General features: G+C 37.3%; 1 long non-coding RNA gene across 1 annotated transcript; it reads left to right on the top strand.

Annotated features, from left to right (window-relative positions):
- Positions 1 to 2,775: 2,775 nt before the first annotated feature.
- Positions 2,776 to 4,133, top strand: LOC141374788 (uncharacterized). The gene is made up of 2 exons (XR_012381906.1): positions 2,776 to 2,999; positions 3,748 to 4,133. It is a non-coding gene; the product is annotated as an uncharacterized lncRNA (long non-coding RNA).
- The last annotated feature ends 4,105 nt before the right edge of the window (positions 4,134 to 8,238 follow it).

Genomic DNA, 8,238 nt, shown 5'->3' with positions numbered 1-8,238 from the left:
AAAGCCATTCTTAAAGCATGAGAGAAAAACAGGATATAATAAAGAAAACCAAAACTAAATCTGCTTGGATAATTACAATAGGCAAATCATGAATTAAGAATGGTAGGACTGCAAACAAAAATATGGATTTCAATGCACAGCATCATTCCAGAGTATTTATCCTAGTTTATATTTTTGTTACCAATCAATACAATTCTATTTCTTATCAGGCTGTCTGTGATCAGGAAATACTCCCTAAAGTGAGTATTTGTCTATGCTTGTATTATGGTAAGATTTTCCAGTCTGATTTTTGTGTAAAATACTACTGTTCCATGACATGTAAGTAGGGACTTCTTCTCTAAGAAATACAATAGCTAAACTCAGTGTACCCCAAATTTACTGAATCACAGCACTTTTTATTTTAATAAATAAAATGAATAGACAAAGAACTATTGGATATAATGGAAGATAACAATTTGTTTGAACAAGAGAGTGACAAGATGCAAGTGGAATTTATGGTAGATTAATCTAGTTAACGTGTGGGGTAGATAGGAAGCAAGAGGCTTGATTCAAGGAGGGCAGATAGGAGAACGTTGCAGTTAATATATAAGGGCTTGATTTAAGAGAAAATACATAAAAATGAAGCACATAGTCATGAGTCTAAAAGGCCCATATCCAGGGTGGGCTGTTTCTGTCACTAAATCAGGTTTCATTCGTTTTACTCTTCTAGCTATGTCAGTGCTTACTAGGCTCTGTATTATCTGTATTGTCATGTCTTTCTAGGTAGAGGATTATAGACATAGATATAGATGGATAGATGCCCTCCAGGCTAAATTTGATCTAAGTCATATAAAAATCAAAGAGTAGTACTCGTTATATTGAAAAGAATTTTGAGACCTGGAAGGGGCTCGATTTGAAATGAGTGCTTTGGTCAACTACCAACATCTGCCATGATATAGAAGGATGGTGAGCATTGTGAATTGTGAAAGACTGTTGAATCACAGATCTGTACCTCTGAAGCAAATAATACAGTATATGTTAAAAAAGAAAAAAGAAAAAGATAGTAGGAAGGGAAAAATGAAAAGGGGAAATCTGAGAGGAAGACGAACCATGAGAGACTATGGACTCTGAGAAACAAACTGAGGGTTCTAGAGGGGAGGGGGGTGAGGGATGGGTTAACCTGGTGATGGGTATTAAAGAGGGCACGTATTGAATGCAGCACTGGGTGTTATATGCAAACAATGAATCATGGAACACTACATCAAAAACTAATGATGTAATGTATGGTGATTAACATAACATAATAAAATAAAAAAAATAAAAAATAAAAAAAGAAGGTTGGGTAGACTGAGGTAGCAGTCAGGCATGTATCCAACATCCCTTTAATGAACTGGTTTCTCTTGACTACATTAGAGCATCATGAGAAGTCATTCGTTTTAGACCTCAGCAATAATATTAGCTGCTTTCCTTTACAAATGGCTTTGAAAGTCCTCCAGAGAAGCCTAGATTTGATGCTGAAAAATTAGGATTCATGAAGACTGTGGGGCAGAAAAATTTTCTTCTCTCCCTCTCTCTGTACATTTTCCCCATGCAAGGTTCTAAGAGAACACCATGACAGCATGTTCTCATTTTTTTTTTCTCCTCCTGTTGTCTCCTGGTCAAATATTCTATTTTTTCTGTCATCAAGCATCTGTGGAATGAATAACTGTAATTAATGTTCAGCTTAAACCAAGAAGTATAACATTTGCTATAAGAGAAAAATTCTGCTACCGATTTGGATATCTCTAGACAAAGCTGCTTCTAATTCAGGCTATTATTGAAGTAAAGGTTGAAAACAATGAGAATTAGTATAGGCCCACAGATACATTTTGCTTGGCATAAATATTGTTTAAAAAAAAAGTGGATGTGAATATATTTAGACAGAACATATGCTTTCTATTTCATTGTAGTCTTCACCTTTCCCTTATCACTTAGCTTTGATCACTGAATTCCTTCAATCACTACTTTTATCTGCCTTATATGAATAGTAAATTCTGGTTAAAGTCTCAAGTGATCTTCCTTCTTCTTCTTCTTTTTTGTAAAGATTTTATATTTATTTATTATTTATTTATTTGGGGGAGAGGGGCAGAGGGAGAGAGAGAATGTCAAGCAGCCTCCCTGCTGAGCGCAGAGCCCAATGCAGAGTTAAATCTCACAACCCTGAGATCATGACCCCAGCTAAAATCAAGAGTCAGATGTTCAACTAACTGCACCACCCAGGTGCCCCATGATCTTCCTTCTTCTTTATATTTAATCCCTTTAAAATCAGCTTATTGGATACAAAACAGTTAAAAAAAATACTGCTAGACATATAGCAGAATGTATTGAGGATAAAACTTGAGGTCTTGTCCTTAAAAAATACTATTTTATAGAACCTTACTAGACTATTTTTTTTAAAACATTGCTATTCTGTGCTATTCTGTGGTATAAAATAAACTCTGCTTAGAAGAGAGACTTGGGTTTGAGACCTTACTTTGACACTTATTACTGAGTGATCCTAGTCAATCAAAATTGTACTTAATCTTCACAAATAATGCTTTCATCAGTCATGCAACAAATACTTAATAAGCAGTTAAAATGTTGAGGAAAAGCAAATGTGAGACTGGAGTGGAAACCTGGGCCGGAGCTACTGGAGCCCTTTGGCCATGACAAAGCATCAGAACTGATACAGATGGCAGAGGGGAGCCATTGTGATGTAAATGAGGCCCCCAGAGAGGACAAAATGATTCTGGGCATTTGAGGTGAGGGGCAGAACAGTAAGGGATAGAAACATTAAGGCGTGGGCAGAGGTAAGGAAGTTTTAAAATAAACTGAGGAGCAGCTAGAGATTGGAAAAACTAGGAGAGAGCAGTAATAGGAAGACAGTGGCAGTGAAAACTAGGAAGGAAGTGTTCAGCCTTATTAAATGCTCCCCAGCAGTCAAACAAGAAAAGGAACAGGAAGTTACATCCTATTGAGAAGACAGTGGTGAAAAGATCCAGGTAATATAGGGTGAAGTTGGAATTGAATTAAAGGCAACAAAATATAGGAAATCTCCCCAAAATCCAATAAGAAAAGGGAGAGAGATAAAAAGCTGTTGCAAAAAAATGTGGGCTTATAAAAGTTTTGCTTAATGGAAGAAATTATATACGTATAGTTGCATAGAAGAAAGAAAACCATTTTTGTCCCTTACTCTCATATTCACAGTACTTATGATGATGAAGTTTTAGAATATAAGTGAAGTCCGGAGCAGACGACTAAGAAAGAATTCATGAGACGTCTTTGGTGCAAAATGGTGGTTTATATTAAAACACGGGGAACAGGAGCCTTGGGTAGAAAGAGCTGCTGCCCCAGGGTTGTGAGGGGTGGCTGATTATATACTATGGGGTTGGGGGAGGTAAGGAAAAAGGGAGGTTTCAAAAGAACTTTCATATGCTAAAGAGGACCTACAAGATACCAGAGGCCTTGCCTTTGTCAAGTTAAGGTTGTTTACCCCTCACGTAAGGCATTAACATTAAGATAGTTGGGAGCTTCCCGGAGGAACATTACACTCTGCCCGCTTCAATTATCCATCAGTGGTCTGCAGGTTATAAGGGCATTTAATTGTATCTACATTTCCTTCTGGAAGCTAGGTTATTGATGATAGGAATGCTTTGTTCTTATAGATTGCTAAAACATTTGTAAACTGTGGGAGACTCCCCTCTTGTAGGATTGTAATCTCTATAAGTTAACTATTTGTTTTTTCTTTAGGGCAGCCAGGAGTGCCTGAGGAATGTCACATATATCCCATGGAGGGGGATCGGTTGTGGGGTGTCAGCTTCTGCTTTGTCCTCAGCTTGCCTTCTGTTCCCTCATCACTGATACCAGATGTTCAAGTTTTCCACACCAAGCAATTCTGACACTAACAACTGGAAGTTAGTATAGGGCCTGGAGGTTAAGGGCTCAGGCCCCCCACTTCAGACACCAATCTCAAGTAGTAGGTTCTCAGGTTACTCACAACTTCTGTCTGACTTGGCTATGGATGAGAGGTTACCACAACCCCATCTTTGTATTCAATCCTTTGCTAAAACAACTTACAGAACTCTGAGAAACATGTTTACCACCTTATTATGTAATAAACACTATGATAAAGGATACATATGAATGGCCAAAAGAAGAGATACATAGGGCAAAGTCTGGAATGGTCCCAAGTGCAGAAGTTTCTGTCTCCGTGGAGTTGGGGTGGGCATATTCCTGGCATATAGATATGTTCACTAACCCAGAACCTCTCTAAACTCTACATTTTAGAGATTTTTGTGGAGGGTTCATCATTAACTCAGTCTCCAGCCCCTCCCCCTTCATGGAGGATGGGGAGTGTGGTGAAAAGTCGAAGCTTCTACTTACAGATTGGTTTTCCTGAGAGCCAACCTCCATCCTAAAGCTATCCTGGAACCCACCAAGAGTCACCTCATTAGAATAAAAGACTCCTATCACCTAGGAGACCCTAAGGGTTTTAGGAGTTGTGTACCAGGAACTGGGGGCAGAGAGCAATATGTGTATTTTCTGTCATTTCACAACAGTTTGATGAGGATGAGGGTGAGTAAGGGCATTTAGAAATGAAAGTTTGAAGATGAGGAGAAAGGGAGGATAACTGGCAAACGGAGGTGCATTCAGAGCACTGGTACAGATTGAGTTTAGATTGAAAGAGACATTATTTCCATTCTAGCAGAAACCAACAAGGCAAGTATGGATTTAGATTCAACTAAATTTGTAACAGGAGCACAGAAAGTTAGACACATTCTCAGTGATTCAGAAGAATAAATATTCTACTGAGTATGAACCAAAACAGAGTAAGAGTCAAAGCTGACTAAAGAAATGAAGATTGATCTACCCAATGATACAAGGCCACAAATTGGTAGTGGCAGAATAACTGTGATATTTTCCAGGAAATTTTGTAGTAATGAAGAAGGTAAATTCTTGTATTAACTCATAGTTGGAATTTTGACAGTTGATTTGGATGGAATGGCAAAAGGGCCATTGATGAAGGAGTTGGGAAAGGATTAATTAAAATAATGTAGCAGTTGGATCTAATCTGGTGAGTAAAGGAAGTGAGGCATGAGGAGGCTGATAGTTTGGTTTAAGAGACTGGAAAACTCAAAAGGGTCGGTAAAGAGTGCAGAGGAAGTAATTGAGTTAGGAATCTGGAAGCATAGAAACGTAGAAAGCAATGAGAGTTAGATATTTAAATTTAAATCTTTCCAAGGTGAAGAAGCTGTGAATATAATCTGACAGTATTTATTAAAGTGGATTTAAGATTAGGGGCACCTGGGTGGCTCAGCTGGTTAAGGAACCGACTCTTGGTTTTGGTTCAGGTCATGATTTCATGGGTCATGAGATCAAGTCCCCCTAGCAGGCTCTGAGCTCAGCAGGGAGTCTGCCTGAAGATTCTCTCCATCTTCCCTCCCCCCGACTCATGTGTGCTCTCTCTCTCTCAAATAAATAAATAAATATTTAAAATTGACTTAAGTTCTCAAATGAAGTAGAGGGAGTGAGGTAGTTGAAAACTGAGAAACTAGGTTTTAGGGTTTGTTTTGTTTTGGATGGCTTGTTAACATGAATGAAATCCTCCAGAATAATAAAACACTTAAGGGTTGAGGGAAAACTGAGCCTGGTTCCACATTTTCCAGGATATTAAGGAGTATACACCTAAGAGATAGCAGACGACAGAAATTGGGAATGAACCAGGTGTGATACATCCAAATAACCTAAGTCCAAAAGAGCAGAAATTTTTACAAGTGCCACTGGGAAGCACATGGACTCTAGTCTCAACTCCTAAATCTAAGGATGTTAAAAAATGAGCCACAGATGAATATCTATTATATTTATATATGGACAAGCAAGCTTCAATTAAGGTACAAAATGGAAAGAATTCTGGATGGTGATGGTAAGGAGGGCACTTGTGATGAGCACTGGGCATTGTATGTAAGTGATGAATCACTAAATTCTACACTGGAAACTAATATTGCACTGTATGTTAACTAACTGGAATTTAAATAAGAAAGTGAAACTAAAAAAGAGAACAATAATAATTTAAAATATTTTAAAAAGAGAGCAAGCTTTTATTGAGAGATCACTATGAATCAAGTTTACACTAGGCACTTCATATAATAACTTAATTTTATCTTTTCAAAAAACCCTCTGAAATAAATACCAGTATTATAACTATTTTACAGATGAGAATAGTAAAACTCAGAGAGATCACATAAAGATCCCAAAGTGCATAAGTTGTGGAACCAACATTTTAAACTGAGCAGTTTAAGTCCAAAGTGTGCACACTATCCTGTTTTCTATGCTGATTTCCAAGCTAAGAATAATAAAAAGGAGTTTATCTGTTTTGGAATGAGGGTTCCAAGAGACAAAGAGGAACAATTTGGAAACTACATAGTTTGGTTATGCTGAGATAATAAGCCACAAATCTCAGGAAACCCACAAAAGTTTATTTCTCCTTCCCATTATACGTTGATTATGAGTTGCCTAGGGATTAATTTCCCATGAGTGGGCTCATGGATCCACCAAACTCTAGAATATTTTTCTCTGATGTTGCAGAGGAAACATTTTTGGATCAACTTGTAACTACAGTGAATTGCTTTCCCCTGAGAAGTCACACATGCTCCTTCTCTTTATATTTCACTGGTCATAAACAGTCATAGGATGAATAACTCACTAAGAAAGCAAAAAGTACAAAAGTGTTATGTGCCATGAAGGCAAACAACTGGAAATACTAAGAAATAAGTAATAATGGTTACTGCAGGAATGAAGAGAGCAGTACTAACTACTCTCCATTATTTCCTGCTTGAGACTGAAAATAATGAGTAAGTTGATATCAGGGTAAGTCTATGAGAAAGGATGTATAGTTGAAATAACTACCTCTTTCAGTGGTGATCAAAGACAACAGAAACTCAGAGCTGTCTAGAAGGAACCAACCTTTGGTGAGAATTAAGTGCATTCATAAACAGAAAGTCAAATCACAGTGCCTGGCACATAGTCAAGGGCTTAACAGATACTGTCAATTATTTATAGATTGCTAAGTGATAAGCAAATTACTATGTTTTAAAATAAGTGTTTATGTTCAAGAATTTATTTTATTTTATTTTATTATGTTATGTTAGTCACCATTCATTACATCATTAGTTTTTGATGTAGTGTTCCATGATTCATTGTTTGTGTATAACACCCAGTGCTCCATTCAATACATGCCCTCCTTAATACAGAATTGCAGAAATGTCTGTTCATGTCTTCTGCCCCTTTCTTGATTGGATTAGTTGTTCTTTGGGTGTTGAGTTTGATAAGTTCTTTACAGATTTTGGATACTAGCCTTTTATCTGATATGTCATTTGCAAATATCTTCTCCCATTCTATCGGTTGTCTTTTGGTTTTGTTGACTGTTTCCTTTGCTGTGCAAACACTTTTTATCTTGATGAAGTCCCAATAGTTCATTTTTGACCTTACTTCCCTTGCCTTTGGTGATGCGTCTAGGAAGAAGTTGCTACAGCTGAGGTCGAAGAGGTTGCTGCCTGTGTTCTCTTCTAGGATTTTGATGGACTCCTGTCTCACATTGAGGTCTTTCATTCATTTTGAGTCTATTTTTGTGTGTGGTGTAAGGAAATGGTCCAGTTTCATTCTTCTGCATGTGGCTGTCCAATTTTCCTAGCACCATTTGTTGAAGAAACTGTCTTTTTTCCACTGGACATCTTTCCTGCTTGGTCAAAGATAGTTGACCACAGAGTTGAGGGTCTATTTCTGGACTCTCTATTCTGTTCTATTGATCTATGTGTCTGTTTTTGTGCCAGTACCATACAGTCTTGATGATTACAGCTTTGTAATAGAGCTTGAAGTCCGGAATTGTGATGACACTGGCTTTGCTTTTCTTTTTCAACATTCCTCTGGCTATTCGGGGTCTTTTCTGGTTCCATACAAATTTTAGGATTATTTGTTCCATTTCTTTAAAAAAAAGTGGATGGTATTTTGATAGGGATTGCATTAAATGTGTAGATTGCTCTAGGTAGCATAGACATTTTCACAATATTTGTTCTTCTAATCCATGAGCATGGAACATTTTTCCATTTCTTTGTGTCTTCTTCAATTTCTTTCGTGAATATTCTATAGTTTTCTGAGTACAGATTCTTTGCCTCTTTGGTTAGATTTATTCCTAGGTATCTTATGGTTTTGGGTGCAATTGTACATGGGATTGACTCCTTAATT

This window comes from Callorhinus ursinus, unplaced genomic scaffold, assembly GCF_003265705.2.
Source record: "Callorhinus ursinus isolate GAN/ISIS: 27379988/994484 unplaced genomic scaffold, GSC_fseal_2.0 scaffold2, whole genome shotgun sequence".
NCBI lineage: Eukaryota > Metazoa > Chordata > Mammalia > Carnivora > Otariidae > Callorhinus > Callorhinus ursinus.
The sequence above is the reverse complement of the archived record's forward strand: the minus strand, read 5'-3'. Positions and strand labels throughout refer to the sequence as shown.